Here is a 21,154-nt window from a genome sequence, read left to right on the forward strand (position 1 = left end):
TGTTTTGTAGCCGTTGCACGTTGGAGAATGGAGTTTATTTTATTTTATTTATCTTTTACTATCTATTAAAGTTAAGTCTATTAGAGTAACTGCTGGTGTCGTGGTCTGTTTTTTAATCTATCTAAATTACCCTCCCCGCCTCTCCACGTTTTTTCAGATTATTTCTTCCCTCACAAGTGCCAAACAAGACAAACTTCATTTCTTCAATTTCCACATCTAGGTGAAATATATCTCTCAAATTGTCGCATCTTCCCTTCTAAAACAATCGCATTGAAGTGGAGTCGGCGGCCGAGGCCAGCGCCTGTAGAGCACCCTGACAAACTCGAAAATTGTTGTCACATCGACTCCGCCTCTTCCCTTCCAAAACAACCACATTGAAGTGGAGTTTTAAATGGTCGCCGGAGAGCACGACGGTCGAGGTTAGCGCTGGTATAGAGCACCCTGACAAACTCGAAAATTGTTGTCTCTCAAAAGATCTAAACATACGTCCACGAGTGACGTCACCTCGGACGCCGTTTATGTATCCCTCGACACTTCGAGCAGTTGGTTGAGACGATCGACGCCAGCCATCCTCTCCTTATTGTCCTTCGAACGCGCCAACTCCAGCGCCTCCTCCATAGCGACGGTGGTTTGGCTGCAACACCCTACGGTGATTTTGTTGTTGAGTGATGTTCTTCTCTAAGATTCTGAAACTTCTTAACAGCAACGATTCTTTCAGTCGAGGCAAGGATAAATCCTTTATCCGCAAGACGATATTGCCCGTATACAAGTGCTTCACGTTAACGGCAATCGTCTCTAAGATACAACGACTTGTATCAAGAGTAGCAGCACAACAAACTCTCGATTTCGTCGAACAAAGAAATGCAAGAACTTTCAAGTGAGTATGAACGAAAATCTGCAGCAAGATGGAGAAGGAATTCGATGAAAAAAAAAGCGTCCAAATGAATGCAATTAAGGGATATTTATAGAGCATCAAAGATTACCTCGAATGGGCACAACCTTTCGTACAAAGGTGCAATTTTTGGTGAACTGACATGTTGTTTCGGTGAAAGAACGCCTTGTTTTTCTTCCGCACAGCAAGGCGCGCACACCCGCGCGCCCTGTTCTGTCTGCGCACACTGAAAAACAGTGTGGCGCGCGCGGCTGGATAGAGAAAGTGAACACGTGCAAGGGCGCACCAGTGTGGCACAAAATGAGAAAGTGTGGCACAAAATACATCATTTTGCCTTCTGTTCGTGTGCATCCGCGCATGAACACGTGCAAGGGCGCACCAGCTTCTGTTCGGACGACAACAAAATTTATTCCTTCAAATAATTTTGGTCCAAAAAGATTAATATTGGTCAAAGACCACATCACAACGCACCGCGCCGAGCTGGGCGGGCGCACGCATGTGTGTTTAATTCACCGAGACCTAGCCTAGTAGCGTCTCCCCCCTTCTAAAAGCTTTGGTACCCCTTGGGGCCCAAACCTTTAGTCTATACTAAAACTAATAAGGAGGAGCAAGTTCCTCTAGGCTTCCAATGTGGGACAACCACATTTCCATTTTATTCACATTTTCTCTAACAGATTTCAATTTTTTTCCTCTTTTAATTTATTTTAGTTTGATTACTGCTATAACGGCGTATTATTTTCTTTTATTCGCTTTTATGTGTGTGTGTTGGTGTGATAAGACGAAATAATTTAATTTTGATCGATTTAAGTGGTTTTATATTTTTTAAACTTGAAATTATTGAAGACAAAGTTTGCTTTGCTGCCCCTTCTCATATTCGCCTAATAGAAATTTAAACTAATTTCTTCATGAATTTGCATAGTTGGGAAAATAGTTCAACTTTGTTGAAATCTCAGACCTTGGAAAACGATGTGCTGCCATTCTTGGATACTGATTTTGAGGGCAGCATGTGTTCTTTTCCAGCATGAAAAATGTGAATTTGGGTCCCTCAAGTGTCCCAATCTTTGCATCAGACGCAAAATCAATCATTTCAATCAATTGATATTTCATTCGGAGCCCCAAATGGGAATGTATTAAAGGAGCAAGCGATGGAATTTACTAAAAATAGCATCAAAGTCAGCAGAAGATTGAGCGAAGACAACTCTTTTGCTGTGCCACAGATCAGTCCACCTTCAACTACCTCCAAGAGACATAAAAACATTTGGTAGAACCAAAAAAAAAAAAATAAAGAAAATCAAATTTCAAAGATCCCCATTATTTTGAATCCAGTGTTCTGGTTTCCCTGTTTTGAAATGTATTTTGTAGCTTTTTAGTTGGGTTTTTCATTGATGTAGTATGATATTTTTTTCACCCACTTCGTTCACAAAGTCCAGCTACTCAACTTGCCCTTTTTTCCTCCATGTTCTTTGCTGTGGTTGCATGGATCTTTTTGTCCGTAAATATCTTCTGTTGCATCCAACGAAAATATAAGCGGAGTGTAGTTCTCATACTCACTTTTCTTACTTTCTTTCCAAGGATCCATAGCCTTTGTCAAAAGAATTATACTCGAAAGAGAACTTGTGACACACAGATGAAGGCACATAGTCGCCGAATTAAAAACTAAGCTTATTTGTGCATATGGCTTGAATTTATGCTGAAACATATTGTCATACTCTGTAGCAGTAGGAACATAGCATATTGGGTCTTTTTTCATGTTACTGATACTTTTACATATGGAATTTGAAGTTTTTTCAAACTTGAAATTATTGAAGATATATGAGTAAATGTTGGATTTATGTTGCGAAACTAAGCTTATTTATGCATATGGCTTGAATTTATGCTGAAATATTTAGTCATACTCTGTAGCAGTAAGAACATAGCATATTGGGTCTTTTTTCATGTTACTGCTACTTTTACATATGGAATTTGAAGTTTTTTTAAACTTGAAATTATTGAAGATGTATGGGTAAATGTTGGATTTATGTTGCGAAACTAAGCTTATTTGTGCATATGGCTTGAATTTATGCTGAAACATTTAGTCATACTCTGTACAAGTAGAAACATAGCATATTAGGTCTTTTCATGTTAATGCTACTTTTACATATGGAATTTGAAGTTATGGTCTGAAGAAAGCTTCTACTGCTCTGTGTTGCTTCGATTTGATGCCAATTTTTAACATCATTTGGTTGAAAATTAAAAGAATTTGAAGTTATTGTCTGAAGAAGCTTCTACTGCTCTGTGTTGCTTCGATTTGATACCAATTTTTAACATCATTTGGTTGAAAATTGAAAGAGATAATGCTCACATAATATGCATTCTCAAAGAAATAGGGCATACAAGATTAAAAGCGTGTTCTTGCGGACAAATTTAGGCCAGTTATATGATTTTATTCGGCATAACTCTGTGATGACGAATTGTTGGACTTCGAGATGGCTTGCACTTCCAATTGGAATCAATCGATTTTGAGCAAGCATGAGAATGTTATCAACTTCCTACCAATATGTGTCGAAGAATGAAAATTTGGTGAGTTTTGGTCAAGTTATGGGAAAAAATCACATAATAAACTGAAATTTTATGAATTGTTATAGACTAAGCAATTAGGCAAAAGTTTGATGTTGTTAAGGTATTTGAATTAATTTATGACATTATTATGGATGTATCTCACTGATAAAAGTTTGATGTGAGGATCGTGGAGACGGACTATCTTGGTGTATTACTCCATTTTGTAAATCATACTGCCTAGATACGTTTTCTTAAGAGTTGTTTGAATTATATTTCCATTCCTTGGATGTATCATTGCCCATAACTCTTGGTTTATTGGTCACCAGATAATGTGCTTCATTTCTTTTTATTTTATTTTCTTGATAAAAAAAAGTCAATAATTTACACCTTCCAAAACCACTTCATCGCAACACCCTACGGTTGCTTAATTTCGTCAATCTACTTCAATAATTTTTTGGGTCCTTACAGGTTCAATGAACTGAATTGCAACTTTTGTATTTCATTAACTCTAGCGTGATTGCTTTTTAAATTTCACATTTTGCTGTAAATATGATCAATTTACATACTTTTAATCAACCCCCTTTGCGATCCTCTGGATATTTACTTTGCAGTAAATAACTACAATTTACATACTTTTAATCAACCTTCTTTGTGATCCTTTGGATACTATGTGCTCTGTAATTCATTGCACTAAATTTCTAGATGATTGGTTTAAATGTTATTGATTGTGTTTTTTTTATTGTGAGTTGCAGATTTAGTGCAACATTGCGAAGTACGTCAGTTGAAACAGGTTCGCTTATGAAATTCTTCTTTCCTCAGTGTTCAGGTTTTATGTAGCCTCAAATTTAAAAAATAGTTGCAACAATTCAATATTAGTTAGAATATAATGTTTGGAGTTTGTTGATTATTCTATGAAAAGAATATAAAAATACACTGTCAAATGCTGTAATTAAAAATACCAGGAGCATTACTTCATGATTGACGGAATTAATCAACGAAATAATTTAATTTTGATCGATTTAAGTGGTCTTATCGGTCTTTATAAACCTGAAATTATTGAAGATATATAGGTAAATGTTGGATTTATATTTCGAAACTAAGCTTATTTGTGCATATGGTTTGAATTTATGCTGAAACATGTAGTCATACTCTGTAGTAGTAGGAACAGAGCATATTGAGTCTTTTTTCATGCTACTGCAACTTTTATTTACTTATGGAATTTGAAGTTATGGTCTGAAGAAAGCTTCTACTGCTCTGTGTTGCTTCGATTTGATGCCAATTTTTAACATCATTTGGTTTAAAATTGAAAGAAATATGCTCATATTACTGAAACTGGTCCTACATCAGAAACAAGCTTGTGGTAGTGCAAATTTCTTACTTTTTTTTTAAAAAATTAATGAGCATTGTACTCTGGAACATTGGAAATATGATTCCAATGAAAGTTGTAGAGAATTGTCTTATCTTTAAAATCGAAATGACACCGAAATCACGTAATTTGGTTTAGTGATGAATGATATTTGCCCAATTTCCCAGATAATATGCATTCTCATATAAATAGGGCGTACAAGATTACAAGTATGTTCTTGAGGACAAATTTAGGCCAGTTATATGATTTTATTTGGCATAACTCTACGATGATGAGTTGGACTTTGAGATGTCTTGCACTTCCAATTGGAATAACTCGATTTTGATCAAGCATGAGAATGTTATCAACTTCCTACCAATATGTGTCGAAGAGGAAAATTATTTTGCTTTGCTTTGCATATGTGTGATGATATGGGTTGTTTTCGACATTGTTAATCAAATAATTTCACTAAGCGTTGAACAACTAAATGTGATAGAATTTGTTTGCTTTTCAACAAAATTAGAAGAATGAAAATTTGGTGAGTTTTGGTTAAGTTATAGGAAACATTCTCAAGGCATGTAAACTGAAATTTTATGAGATGTTATAGACTAAGCAATTAGGCAAAAATTTCATATTGTTATGGTATTTGAATGAATTTATGATATTATTGTGGATGTATCTCATTGATAAAATCATGATGTGGGGATCGTGGAGACGGGCTATCTTGGTGTATTACACCATTTTGTACTTGAATCATACTGCTCAGGTACTGCCCGGATACGTGTTTTTTAGATTTATATTTCCATTCTTTTGATGTATTCATTGCCCACAACTCTTGGTTTATTGGTATGTCATGTCATGTCATGTCAATTTTTTATATCACGTTTTAATAGATTGTTCTATTTCTTTTGCATATTTATGTTGTACTTGGGAATGATTCGATAAAATGAATATTTTATTATTACGCTAAAACAGATAGAGTTTAACTTATGCATATAATGCCTAAAGATAAATACAAGTTTAATTGTTTTTGTTCAATATATTAACTGAATTTAGGAGACAAATTTGATGTTTTTTTATTCAATAAATTTTAGTTCGATAATATTATGATAATTTTTAGAAAATCATTTGACTATTTGTTTACTTCTTTTACATTAAAGTTTATCATTGTTTCAAATGAGATGATATTGCGGCTACAAAACAATATTATTTTTTATGATCAAAACATATATCATGTAAGTTAACAAATTGAGTTTGACGGAGTTATTTAAGCTTTGGAATTCATTGTCTTTCATGATTCAAGTACAAAATGCTTCGTTGTTATGCTGTTGTAATATCATGAATGTTTAATTTAGTAACTCATATATTCATGACACACGCAATGCGTGTACCTCGGTAGCTAGTATTAATATAATATTACAAATCTAGAAAGATGAGGAGACAGAATAATTAGTAAAACTAATTATTTTACAATTTTGAATTGATTATAGAAAAAAGTTACTATTAGGTGCTCTCTTTTAACCTTACTGTTTGGATAGCTATATTATTTATCTAGTCAAAAACTTGTGTGAGACGTCTCACGGGGGTCATATTTTATGAGACAGAATGACATATCTTTATTTGAGTCATCATTTAAAAAATTACTTTTTATGCTAAGAGTATTACTTATTATTGTGAATATTGGTAGAGTTGACTCGTCTCATAGATAAAGATTCGTGAGACCATCTCACAAGAGACATACTCATTTATCTATATTTTTATCCATATTTTTATTCAATCTAATATCATATTTGACATCATACTATTTATCCATCTACCAATCATTTATCTTACATCAATCAAATCATCAATCATTTATCCCGTTTCAATCAAATCATTGAATTGAAATTACAATATTACCCTAAATAAATAGTATTATAAATATTTTATTAATATTTTCAAAAGGACAAAACGATAATATCATATTATTTCAACTTTAATATAATTAATCATTCAAATCAAACATTATATTAACTATAACTTTTATATATTTTATTGTTAAAAATATTACTTATCTCCATATTATTTATCTCATATTAATCAAACGGTAAGGATGAATTTCAAAAAGAGTTATAACATTTTGGATAAATGTTAAAAAAATATTTTTGTTTTTTTTAAAAAATATAAACAAAAGTAAAAAAAAAACCAGAAATTCTAATTTTTAAACAAAATTCTTTTTAAACCAAAAGTGAGTGTACTCCCTACTAGCACTAGCTAGGAAAAAAGATGAAAGATTTCACCTGAGTTCGTCCAGAAGCAAATCGAACTAGCTTTTTGATTTAAATAGAATCGTTTCGCACCTTCTCTTTTGTCTTTTTTTCATAACGATATTCTCAATAGTAAAGATCTCGTGCATAAGAGGAAAGAAGAGTGAGATTTGAAGTATCATTGACTTAAAAATATATTTGATTTGATTAATATATTTTAGATATTATTATAATTTTATTACTTTTTAATAATTTGATTGATGTGATATAAATTATTAATACGTAGAATTGTAATAAGACATTTGATAATCCAATTATGAACGGAAATTTTGTAAAACAACTTTGGTCAACTATTTCTTAAAGAAAATGATATCATCAAGTGTATTTAAAACATAACCTAAATTTTTTTTTTTTAAGGATCTTATCAGTTAGATAAGATTTTGATTTTGGTTCTTGCTCAGTTAACTCATAATAGTTTATTATTACCGAATCAATAATATTTGATTTTGATGTCATGTCAAAATCTTTGATGAAAAATAATGAAATATATATATATATATATATATATATATATATATATATATATATATATATTTATATATATATATAAGAAGTGAAATTATTGCTTTGATAATAAAATTTAACTAATTATGAAAACAAAAATTATAATTTACGCAATTTATAGTATTGATCCATTTACAATTTCCCCAAACCAGCCGGTTTAGGGTTTGAAAAGCTGGAAATTTTTTTTAATGGAAATTTCGTTTGATAGGAATTTGATTTAATGTTGTGAAATCCTACAGAAATTGGAAGGATTCCATGAGATTTGAAATTATGCTATTCTTAGCATTGAATTTGAATAACTTATTCATAAATTTTTAGTCTATTTTGATTTTTTTTTTTTTAAATGTCGTTTTCCAAAATCTATGCCATGATTTTGGAAAAGTTATTTCAAAACTATTTTCATATCTCAAAAAATTCTATAAGTTATTTTGTTAGGATTGAGAAATTGTTTAGAGGGAGATCAATAAACTCTTTAAAAATAGTTGTTTTTAAAATTTGTTTTCAATCGTTTTTAGGCGGTTCAAAATTTTTCTCGAATGATTAGAAATACGAACCACTTGAAAAAGGCCGAAAACGGTTCAAAATTTTTAATGATAGCTTCAGTTAGCTGTTTTGTTAACAAAAAACATCTTGAAATATAAGTATTCGCGGAAAGTAAAGACACATGATTTTTATAGATGTTCGAAGATAAAACTCCTATGTCACCATTTCTTCTTCTTTAGGAAGCATTCCACTAAAAGACTTTTGCTTTACAAACTTATTGCAACAGTCCACTCTGATCAGGACTTATCACACTGCCTGTTTTAGAACTCTTAGAATCACTTTAAACTTCTGGATATTTAAGAACCATCGGTTCAACATACAACACAATCAATCAAATAACCAAATGTTACTGATGTAAAGAAAACAATATGTCTTTAGTAGCATGAAGATGATCTTTGAATAATCGGATATCTTTCTGTTGAGTGAGTGCTTGATGATCGATGAAGTATATGAACTTTAGGTGCGCTCAAAATATTCAAGTATGCGAGCTTTAACGATACAGCAATCGCACGGTTGAAAAGCTTAATCGATCGATCTATGTTTTGCATTCTTCAACCCATCTTTTATAAGCTATAATTCCAATGGTCGAAAAAATATGTAACGTAAACCTGTAGCATTGGAATGATGTGTCAACATTAGCTGGAACAAGTTTAAATGTTCTTCAGCAAACATTTAATGTTCTCTTTGCTTGTGCATCTTTGAATCTCGTTCCTTTGAAGAGTTGCTGCTGAAATCCTTTGTAGTAACCGTTTGCTTCATCAGAACTTGTAGGATGTTTAAGCAATCTTTCTATTCTGGGATTGACATTAATGAAGATCTTTATGCTGCAGGACATGGTTGACTTGTAGCGGTGCAAAACCATTGAATGTCCTGAGTCGATCATAGAATGTCTTTCATTAAGTGAACAATGAATAACTCTTTAATGAAGCGGTTGAAGTCTGTCTTGGAGCAGCCAATTGGAAATCTTAAATCTTGGAATAGCCGGTTGGAAATCTTCTGTTGCAAGAAGTTCAAATCCAAGCGGTTGAATTGTTGATGTTATACAAGATAAATAGTAGTGGTTTTTCTGAAACAGTTAAGTGTTGTTTTGATTTTGTTAATCACCAAAACTTTAGGATAATAATAATTTCTTAACATATTTCTTCCTCTTAAATGAAATAAATTATAAATGAAATCAACTTTATAATGGAATAAGAATGTAAATGAAATGATAGATTTATTCCATTCAAAAGATTGATATAAAAAATGAAACATGAATGAAATAAAATTATTTTTAATTGTCAAATAAATTTGTAATTAAATTTCAAAATACTAAAAAGTTTTGTTATTATTAAAAAATAATAACATTATAAATATTGTGTGAGGGTCCGTTATCCTAATCACGATTTATTATCATGCAATCCTGATTAACTAATAAACAACAAAAAAATGAGTTAAAAATTTGCGTTTGGACATATTAAATTTTCGACATGACCTTCTTGTAAATAAGACATACTAGTAAATCAAATACTCAAAAACAAACAACATATGCCTTCAATGAATACAACAACATAAACAAGTACATGTCGGACACAATCATGACATATACAAACAAAAAATATCATAGAGTTGACAAGGCTCGATAATAACATCATACAATCCTCCATATATATACATGTATTTGAGAGACGACAACACTAAACAGTACCTAAATACGATTGAACCCACTCTCAAGGAACTATGGTACTTTCTGATGCTTCCTCTCGAGCGTTTGAGGTTGAACCACATGTACCACCTATCATGTCCATGCACAAAAGACATGACAACCCTATCTCGTGGTTAAAAACCCTAGTACGAGACATCAAGAAGCCACGATATATTACATAGAAATGAAATGATACTATGCACGAATAGGTGCAAGATATCAGGATATCATGAGTCAAATGATCAATATGAACAATCATGCATATATGCTCGAGCTGGTCCACGACTCAGCGGACCGTGCTTGGGATATGGCCTAGCCTCGAAACCAACAACTACCTAAGCCGAACCAAATCAAAGTAGCCCAACATCTCCATGTATGACACCATATCATATCATATATAACGAATCTCAATCGAAATATAAGTGGATCTTAATAACAGATAAGCTCAATATGATATGTTAAGTAGTATTGATGTGTCTAACTAAAATAAAAATGTATATGGACAAAAGAAAATATTTTATTTTATTTTGCACATCAATTACCAATTGGTAATATGTGAATCAACATATTATATCACATCAATAAACAAATAGTAAACAAATCCTACGCATGATCATCAGATGTCTTTGTCAGACATCGTGAAAAATAATTGATCTCTACGTACTCCAACAAATTTACCAGTATTTTAAATCTTCACGAAACCCTGAAAATGCCAACTCAAATAAATCACCTGAATATTAATTTAAATAGTGTTATTATCATATACCAAACTCAACCATTTAAATTCAACTAAAATTCAAATTCAACTATTTAAGCATTTTAAATTCCTAAAATCTCAATATTCGGTTAAAATGCCTTAAATCGCTCATTTCTATTTCAATTTGTCACAAAATATTATTTTTAGCTTTAATGGTGTTAAACCAATACTCAAGTGACCAAATTTGCTAATTTCCCAAACTTTTAATTTTATCTAAAAAATTCACAATATTCGAATTTCATTATTTTATTAACTCGAATTATTGCTATAAATTCTAATAATTATCAAAGTATCATAATTTTATTAAATTATCGTATTATTAGTTCAACGATAAATTATATGTTCGCCAGATTATATATCAAACGCGTACAATTTCGAAACCTACAACAATAACTAAATAATTAATCAATATTAATGTGATATTTGGATCAAAATTGAATTAAATCGAAATATTAAATTTCTACCATCGGACAACCTTCGAACTCGCCAAATCAAGGCTATAAATTGAATCTAAATGTTAGGCTCGTCGACAAGAGGTGGTGAACTCGCTAGAAAAAACGACCGAAAATTGCACAGCAAACCGAGTCGCGAGCTTTCTGCAAAAGTTTGGTATCAAAATAAAGCTTGTGGCATAAAGAACAAAACTCCTCAATCAATTTTTAGTTTTGATAATATTATTATTTTCATGATTATTATTTTGGTATTTTATTTTTTATAACTATAATTGTAATAAAATATTATTATTATTAAGATATAGATTTATAATAATTTTTTTTATAAATTTGAAAATGAGGATTGAGAATGACCATTCTCATCTACAATGGATTGAATGACAATAAATTTGATAATATTATTATTTATACAGTCTCTGCTGGGACAATACCGACGGTAGGAAAAAAATCAGACTGATATCTAAAGGATATAAGACAACATCAACATATTATACGAACATCTCCGGACTCCTGACCTAACAGCCCGACTTAATTATTATCACCTAAATAGATACACTCGATACTACTATAAATATAGGAAAATAAATTTGAGTCATAACTATACCTAATCTAATAGTAACAACTCGCTCCCTTACCTCTGCCTTGCTCTCCGATCAACCAGCTTCAATTTTTAATAAAAGTTATTTCATTTTCAATTGTCGCCTCCCTAGCCCGGCCCAATTCCACCGTCTCTCCCTGACCCACTTGATGTTTAATTGAAATTATTATTTTAAGATAATTTTCTATTTGGATAACACACATTGAATGTGTCACGACTCGCTAGTATTTACTGTAAGCCGTAGCTATGAATTCTACTATGACTACTACTACTTCCATCATCAACTCGCGGCCGGCACCACTCTTCGTACGTCGCGGCAAGCCTCCTTCGCCGAACTCATTACTTGCAACTAATTTCATTGCCTATCTACCTCAGTTTTCTGATCACGTAATTTAAAAATTTAGGGTTTTCAATTTCTGTTCGAAATCGGATAATCATGATTCATTACTAGTTCGTGGTTTTTGAAGTTATAATATAATTTACACGTGCATGCGCTAATCAAACTTATAATAAAAAGGGTGAACCCCACCTCGAGGGCCCCACACAGAGCCGCCCCAAGCTCCGGCGTGAAGAGAGGTAAATCAGGGTTATGCACCGACAGCAGGTACCCAGAGAAGAGGTTGGTAGGAGAAATTATCCATAAAGGGGGAGTCGAGACTCGATCCCTCACCAACATTGATTCACTCCAAGCCCTTACCACATGGCCTATGTCCTTGGGGGCCTAATCAAACTTATAATAGAGATGTAATAAATATGTTTATTGGTTAATAATTCTTCTCCTCTCATAATAATTTGTTCTTATGATATCATTAAGATCAAACACATGTTAGGGTCCACATACAAAAGAGGAGCAAATTTTTTAAATTTTAGGGGTCAACAGTTTCCAAAAGTTAATCCTACAATTTTCTAAATTTGCCAAACCCCGTTAAAATTCTACGATATTGCCATTTAGATTGAGTCATTTGAAATCTATGGATTTCGAATTAATTCATTGTTGAATGACTTGAAAAAAAAAATCAAATTAATCTCTTTTTTATTTACATTATATTTATATCGATCACACAGGATTTCGAATTGTTTCAATATGTAAAAATTGAATGTCTATAAATAATCTTGGAAAATATCATTGTTTACTTATTATAATATAGGGTGACATAAATGTAAATTAAATTAAAACAAAATTATACTCTATAATCTATATAATATTAAGAAAATATGTTAACGAATTAGTTCTTAATTAAAGCTACTTTTACAAGTAAAGAAGAAATTAGTATTTATCCGATTGAAATTTCACACCGTTTGTACTATTTTTTTTTGTGTGTTTTGATCCGATCTAGGCGCAAGACAGGTCGGTCGTATTGGGAAGGTTCGATCCTGGGTGTGGGGACAGTGCCCACACCCAAAATCAAGGGTTGAGATTCATATCATGGGGAATAAAAAAATTTAAAAAAAAAAATTGGACCAGAAAAAATTCTGGCCCTTGAATGTACCCCTACAGGCACTGCCTGTAGGGGTTAGGGTGAAATAATCCGTCGTATTGCGGTTTTGAAAAAGTTTGAATCAAAATGGATGGAGATTAGGACATTACAATATCACATGAAATTCAAAGATACACGCACACTCCTGACATAACATGATATCGTGGCAATGAGTTCAGCGGAGGAGGCTCGATGCATTTCCAGCGGCGGGGTGCCGGCCGCGAGTCGATGACAGAGTGGTTGAAGCTTGATTATTTCCTAACAAACGAGCGGCAGCACCTCCAGTGCTAGTGCTGGTAGCAGTGGGCGGCGAGGTATTAATGCTGCTCACAAGTGAATCAGTGCGCGGCTTGCCGCTAAAATTTTGAGAGGGAGGAGGAGGAGGAGGAGGATTTGAGCTCATTTCCGATAAATGTTCTGATTATCTACGGATGATATTTCTCCTCAGAGCTTTGGGCTTTTTATAGGCTCGGTGATAGTGTAGAATATCTGAATTCGGTGCGCCGATATGGTGTATTATGTTATTTAATTCAATTGACTTTTATGTAGTAGTGTAGTACCAACTTCTTTACGTAATCTATTATGTTATTTAATTCAATCGGGGTCAGGATTTCATCTCTTTTAGTATTTATTTCTGAGTATTAATTCGGGAGAATTGGTGGTCAGCCCCAAACCAAACTAGGTTTGGTCCTAGTTCTCTGGAGAGATAAAAACAAATTTTAAAACCCAAAAATACCCTTAGCCCTATTTAAATCTTAATTGATCCCGCGCTTTCGAAAATGATATCAGAGCGAAAGGTTGATTTATTTCAAATACAATTTTATTATTACTAGTAACTAATTGTATGAGAAGGAGAATTTTGAAAAAATTATGAATCCGAACTACGGTTCGAGAAAAATAATTTACAAAGAATATTCCAATATCGTGGAATATAAACAAGGTCATCTAACTATTGTTAGTTATCAGAAACAAAAAGGGAAGCTACTGCACCCTCAGGTAAAATCTCAGGTAAACTTATGATTCAAAATAATAAGTTTCTGGAGATAGTTCTAGATTCTTCTAAGCTCTCTTCAGATCTTAGAGAAATTCAGAAGACAGTACAAAATTATGGCAATATGCTATATTATGTACCTCAACGAATTGAGAAAGTCCTAGAGAAACAAGAAGAAATTCATGTAACTTTGAAGGACCTACAAACAAGAATTCAGAAACTGGAACAACAACCCAGTTCCAGTAGAAGAACTTCAGGAGGTTGGTTACCACCATCCTTTGTTACTGAACCTTTGTTACATCAACAAGGGAAGGCCAAAGTGGTGTCAAAACCTTTGACTGAAGAAGAAAAGATGATCAATCTAATCAAGTCTGTCTCAGAAAAGAAATTTATCTGATGACAACTTTAGAAAGGATTGGTTTAGAGGATCTACAAGAGCTTGCGGAATCTTTCGCAAATCTCAAAGTAGTAGATCTAAAGATGAACACAGCAGTAGGTGAAACACCACCTGCTATCACCTGGTCATCTACACAAGAACCACCAAGGGAAAGTGTGGGATCTCAGAATGTAAACATGAGAGAATCTCAATCTGATTTTCATACTGGTGGAGGATCACACCCAGCAGGGACAAGGGCAAGGAGAAATCAAATTCCTTTGCACCAAACAACCTATGGGAAAACTGTTTTGGATCCTATACATCCTTACGGGGTTATGCTTAACCTTGATGTATTAGACTTCAAAAACAGAGAAGATCTCATAGATGATTGGACATCTGCTATGAGAATTGCAGCAGGAACACTCGATCTTAACAAAGAAGGATTCATTAAACTGTTGGAAATGAGTCTGATGGGATCAGTGAAAATTGCTTGGGAAATGACTTCATTAGACATGAAGGAGTCAGTCCTAGCTGGAGAATCTCTTAGTGAGATCGCTGGAAAAATGGCTACCTTATTTAAAGCACATTTTATAGGGGTAGACTATTTCAATAGTCAAGATACAGAGAAGAAGAAGAAATACACTCAAGATCTGTATAGTCTTGAACTACATGACATATGTTTAGTAGATGAATACATTATGTTATTCACTAAATATAGATGGAGTTCAGGAGTCGAAGAAGATATAGCTATGCAGCTTTTCTTCGCAAAAATACCAAGCCCTTGGAGAGAAATGCTCATAAGGGAATACGTACCTGGTAATTCAGATACGTTGGCAAGAAGGGCCTCTTTCCTTAAAGGAAAATTGGCAGAATGGTGTCATATGGCAGCATTACAAAAGAATTACAAACGCTTAAGGGGTATCAACAAAAGAACTCCTTTGTGTTGTAAAGAAAATGATCTTCCAACAATTATTGGAAGTAAACCACAGAAGCATAAAAGGAAAAGTTTTAGGACTCATCCTTATGCACGAAGTGGAAGAAGCTCTTGGAAACCAAGAACTGTATGGTCTAGACAGAAAGCCAGATCTTATAAATCTGGACAAAGAAGCGGACCATCAAGAAGTAGGATATCATCCCAAGCATCGAGTACATCTCGAAGCACAGGAAGAACACCTACCAAGAAAACTTTCAGAAGAGCTCATACTAGGACCAATGAAAGTTTCAAAGACTGTAATTGCTGGACATGTGGAGCAAGAGGTCATATCTCGACTAACTGTCCAGAAAATGAAAAAAGAGGTATTAAACGCTTTGATCCTACCCCGGATATTGAAGAAGCAGTTTATTACCAAGATCTTATTCAAGTATACCGATTTGAGGACATCGCCTCAGATGAAAGTATATATGAAGAAGAGGAAGTCTTAAGTCAGGAAGAATCTGATGGAACAGAATCGGAATCTAGCTGAAGACGAGGTGTTTCGACACGAAACACATGAAGATCTGTCTGGATTTTTCAGCCAGACTACAATATCACATAACATGGTTCAAAGAATCATGAGAGAAAATCCGAGTCTACAGAGATATCAAGGTTTCTCTGCAGGACATGTAGAAAAGTTCTTAGGAAGTCTTGGCCTAAGAAACAGAAAGCATCATCTAATCTATAAAGTTTCTAGAAGGGAAATGGCAATCCCGATGGAATTTACAGGAAATAGAATGGAGATGCAGTTAATTCCTTCTGAAGAAATTAAGGAGGAATTACAAAAACTCAAGATAGAAGTAGCAAGGACTATGTCCTGGATTCATATCGGAGCAATCCAAATTATGATAAAAGCTACTTTCAAAGAAGAGATAGATTCACCTATTGATATTGCTATTTGCGATAAAAGAATGGGAAATCTACAAGATTCAGTACTGGGAACAATCTCAGGAAACCTCTGTGCGGGAAAGATTGTATGAGTAATCTATCCAAGGATAGCCTACAACCTGGCAGATCGAGATTTCAGTCGAGCCTTGACATTGCATAAGAACTTCAAGGAAAAAAGGCTGATGAAAGAATGTAATAGACCATATTCTATTACTTATCAAATTTCATATGCTCTATCTAATACACATCATTCTGAATTGTTTATTAGAAACGAGTTTATTGAAATACCAGAGATATTTGGAAAAGTTGCTCAGGCAATTTATCCAGAACGAGTCGAGTTTCCTTTAATACAGGAAACAGATATCCAGATCCAAGACAAACCGATTTTACAAAGGAATCAAAGTCTTAGATTAGAATCAAGAAGACTATCTTTTCAAGGAGATAGAATTACAAGCTATAGATGGGACAAAAAGCCTATCATAGAAACCCAACAGGAGCCGAAAAGTTTTTCTACAATAGGAAAACTTAGATGTCCAGAAGGATGGAACGAGGTAGAAATAGTATTTGATATTACAAAACAAATGAATCAATTTCCTTGTAATTCAATATACAATTTGGAACAACCGATAATAGGAACTTACCAAGGACTGATTAAAATCGGAGAATTGGAGGTTCATATTCAAGGAATTCCAGGGAAAGAATCAGATCGACTGATTCTTGGATTAGAGTTTCTAGAGGAACACAAACTTTGGAAACGTCTAGAGTATGGAATGGAGTTTATGGCAGAGGATAAAATGTGGAAAATCCAATGACCACAAGTCCATTCTCCATATACATTCCAGTAGGAATGTTGTATGAACAATATAAGGCAGAATACTTTGCTGCATATATTGATTCAGGTGCTGGAATATGTACAGCAAAACGAGGAGTTTTTCCAAATAATTTGGAAGAAGAGTTACCCAAGATTGCTGGAAGAGATTTTTCCAGAAGAATCTTAATCTTATGTAAAGAGATTAAGATGACTGAAATTATGATTGGCGGTGCTGGACCAACACCTTGGTACAAGGTAAAGACACCACTAATTTATTTTCATGATAATGAGCTGACATATTATTAGGAAATAATTTCCTACAAATGTTCAAGTCATATACACAAGAAAATGAGACTAGAAGATTAGTGTTCACAACACCATGTGCTCACAAAATCATAGTCCAGAAACTTCGAGAGGCATTTTACAGAAAATTTCCGATCCAGTTTCGCAGCAAGCGTGGTGATTCAGGAAAACTTCTGAACCCAAAAATGAAGGATTCTAGACGGTTTGGAGAAACAATGCTCCAGTTAAGAGCAGATCAAGTACTCCAACCAGAAGATATAGAATGCCTTAAGATAACTCTACAAACAAATGAAGTAGAGTTCGAATCTAAGGTATCATTGGAAGATGTCAAGAAGAGGATCAGAGAAAATTATAATGAAGATCCTTTGGCATGGTGGGACAGAAATCAATTCAGGGCCTGCCTTAAGATCAAGGAAGGCAAAGAGTATGAATTTGTCCGTTGCAAACCCATCCCAATGAACATCATTGATCAAAGGGATATGCAGATTATAATCAAGGAACATTTGGATCTTGGTTTGATCAAAGCAGGTATGTCACCATATAGCAGTCCAGGTTTCCTGGTAAGAAATCATGGTGAGATAAAACGAGGAAAACCCAGATTGGTTATTAATTATCAAGAAATTAATAAGATTCTGGAGTTTGATGGATATTTTATACCAAGTAGAGAACATCTAATTAGTTGCATACGCAATGCCAAGATATTCTCTAAATTTGATTGTAAGTCCGGATTTTATCAGATTCGGATGGAGGAAGGAAGCAAGAAATTCACAGCTTTCTCAACACCTCAAGGACATTATATTTGGGAAGTATTACCAATGAGATTGACTAATTTACCCCAGATATTTCAAAGAAAGATGGATAATCTTTTTAAAGATTATTTTAATTTTATGTTTGTTTATATTGATGATGTTTTAATAGCATCTAAAGATATGAATGAACATGTTAAACATTTGGAGATTTTCTCTAATGTTTGCAAGAAAGAAGGACTGGTTTTATCTGAAAAGAAAGCAGTCATTGCTACAAGAAAGATTGAATTCCTTGGAATTGAAATCGATGAGTCAGGTATAATTCTGCAAGAACACATAGTGGAGAAAGTGCAGAATTTTCCAGAAAGTCTCAAAGACAAGAAACAACTTCAAAGTTTTTTAGGAGTTGTTAATTTTGCTGGGATGTTTATCAAAAACCTAGCAAAACACAGGAAGGTGTTCAGTCCATTGTTGAAAAAAGATACTAGATTTATATGGACAGACGAACACACAAAATGACTTATCCATTTAAAGGAGGTTTGCAAAAATCTTCCGAAGATGACTATTCCTCAAGATGAAGATGATCTGGTATTGTATACCGATGCCAGTGATCATTGGTGGGCAGCAGTTCTTACTAAGCTCACACCAAATGGAGAACAACCATGCAGATATTGTAGTGGATTATTCTCAGATGCAGAAGCCATAAGATGGCATATCAATGAAAATGAATTTTATGCAGTAAAGAAGGCTTTTGAAAAATGGCCATTATTTCTACTTGCAAAGAAATTCACTTTAAAAGTTGATAACACACAAGTTAAAGTTTTTTTAAGGAATAAAATTGAGTCTAAACCTGATAAGGCTAGATTATTACGATGGCAAGCACTATGTCAGAATTATATTTTGATATTGTGATAATTAAATCTCATGAAAATATTCTTGCAGATTTTTTAACAAGAGATGGACAGTATTGACATTGATGCTATTATCAAGATGCAGAGGCATTTGAGGGAACACCTTGAAATGCTTCAAACCGAGTTTAACAAGTTGGCCGTTAACGCAGAAGTTGCGGGAAGGCTACAACAGGCTGATAAGAGAATTGTCTCTCATCGAATTACAGGTTGTTTACAGGCATATACTCAGTTATGGTCTGTAATGCAAAGGCCTATCCTCCAAGGCATTGAGAAACCACTGGTTTCCCAAATGGAGAGTTTTCGAGTACAGGACTCTATACCTGTAGCGGGGGATTCAAATACCCCTTGCACAAGTGTTAAGTCGGGATCATCACCAGATGAGTCGGCTGAAACAAAAATTGAGACTCCTGATCCTTATCTTGAGTCATCAAGTCAACCCTTCACCTCGGAGATTGAAGAGGGAGAGATCAACCTTAGGCCTCGTATTGACAAAGGCAAAACTAAGGTTGGTACTAACGAAGCAACAATTTCTCCATTTCAGGTTTACCAACAGAATTGGGAGAAATTAAAAACAAGAATTGGCATTAACCCAGCTACCAATCGGGTTGATGTTTCAAGAAAATATCCAAGGGTATGGATGAAACAAAATTCATATCCAAAGGAGGTTAAAGCATGGTATGAATTCGGGGCTCTTGCCTCAGTTTATACTACATCACCCAGCTTTCCAGAAATCTCAGGTCTACCAAAGTGGATCCAGGAAGCTGTTCACGAAACTTGGGCGAATAATGATTATTTGTCCATAGGAGATGTTCTGGAGTTATACTTCTTTAGTGCAGCACCAGAACCAGCAAGAAAAGGTTCTCATGAAGCCTTTCATTTCATCAAGCTAAGGAGGCTGGATACAAATATCCAAAAATTTATAAAGGATCCTCCGACAGAAGAAATACCCCTGGTCGTTTCAATTACTGAAGATGATATTTCTACCAGAAGAGCTTGGGGTCTATGGGTCTGTCTCACTGAGATGGACAAAGTCAAGTTTTCGTTCAAATTTTATAATCATTCAGTGAACGGATCATTCCTGTTAAATACCATGACAGGAAAAACCACAAGTTTTGCAGAAGATTTATTCGAGAAAAAGAGAAATCTTTTGTGGAATAGCAAGCTGCCGGCAAGTAAAGAAACTCGTCGGAAATTTTGTAATATGGCACATGTAGGAAGATGGTCTGAAAACATCTGTCCAGAATGCCAAAACCAGAAGGAACCGGAATTCGGTAAAAGATTCAAGCCGAGATCTGATCGGAAACACTTTACCGATACCAGTACAAGTGGGGATGAACCACATTCACGTTTTCCTCGAGGAAACCGAAAGCCGAAGATTCCTCGACAAAGTTAAAAGGAACATGTGAGCATCCCACCAATAAAAGAAGGACCACCATGTGAAAAATCATGTGAGTGGATTTCAAGGACCACCAATAATCGGTGGAAAAGGAACAAGGACCACCAATAATCGGTGGAAAAAGACACAAGAGCATTGGATACCAAATTAAAAAAAGGAATCCAATAAAGAAAAACAGGACAACTGGACCCAAATTACAAATATAAATAAAGGACGAATTGGAACCAGTTAAAAAACCAGAATCAAAACTTGAAAATGTATTGGGCATATTTGAAAGTTTTGAAAAGGAGATTAACACTCAAGAGGAAACAAGCTGAAGCTCTAAAATCTATAATCCAAATGTACCAAGAAGATGGAAAAGAGATCTCAGCTGATATTTTCCAAATTCATCGCCAATGGTATCTTCAAGAGATAAAAGAAGATGAGAAACTGATGTCTAGATTAATAATCTAGAATATGACAAGACAAGAAGGGACCACTCAACCACTAAATGGTCCATAGGCAAGCTGTAAAGGCTTAGCAAGATTTGAAATCCGAGTTTCAAATCCGATGGAGCCTTCTATAAATAAGGCAGGAGAAGGAAGTGAAGATCATCGAACATTTTCCTCATTTCTTTCATAATAAAGGTTGTAATATTTCTCTTTCAAGTTTATGTGTGTAGT

Source organism: Primulina eburnea, chromosome 5, assembly GCF_022965805.1.
Source record: "Primulina eburnea isolate SZY01 chromosome 5, ASM2296580v1, whole genome shotgun sequence".
In the NCBI taxonomy this organism is placed as follows: domain Eukaryota; kingdom Viridiplantae; phylum Streptophyta; class Magnoliopsida; order Lamiales; family Gesneriaceae; genus Primulina; species Primulina eburnea.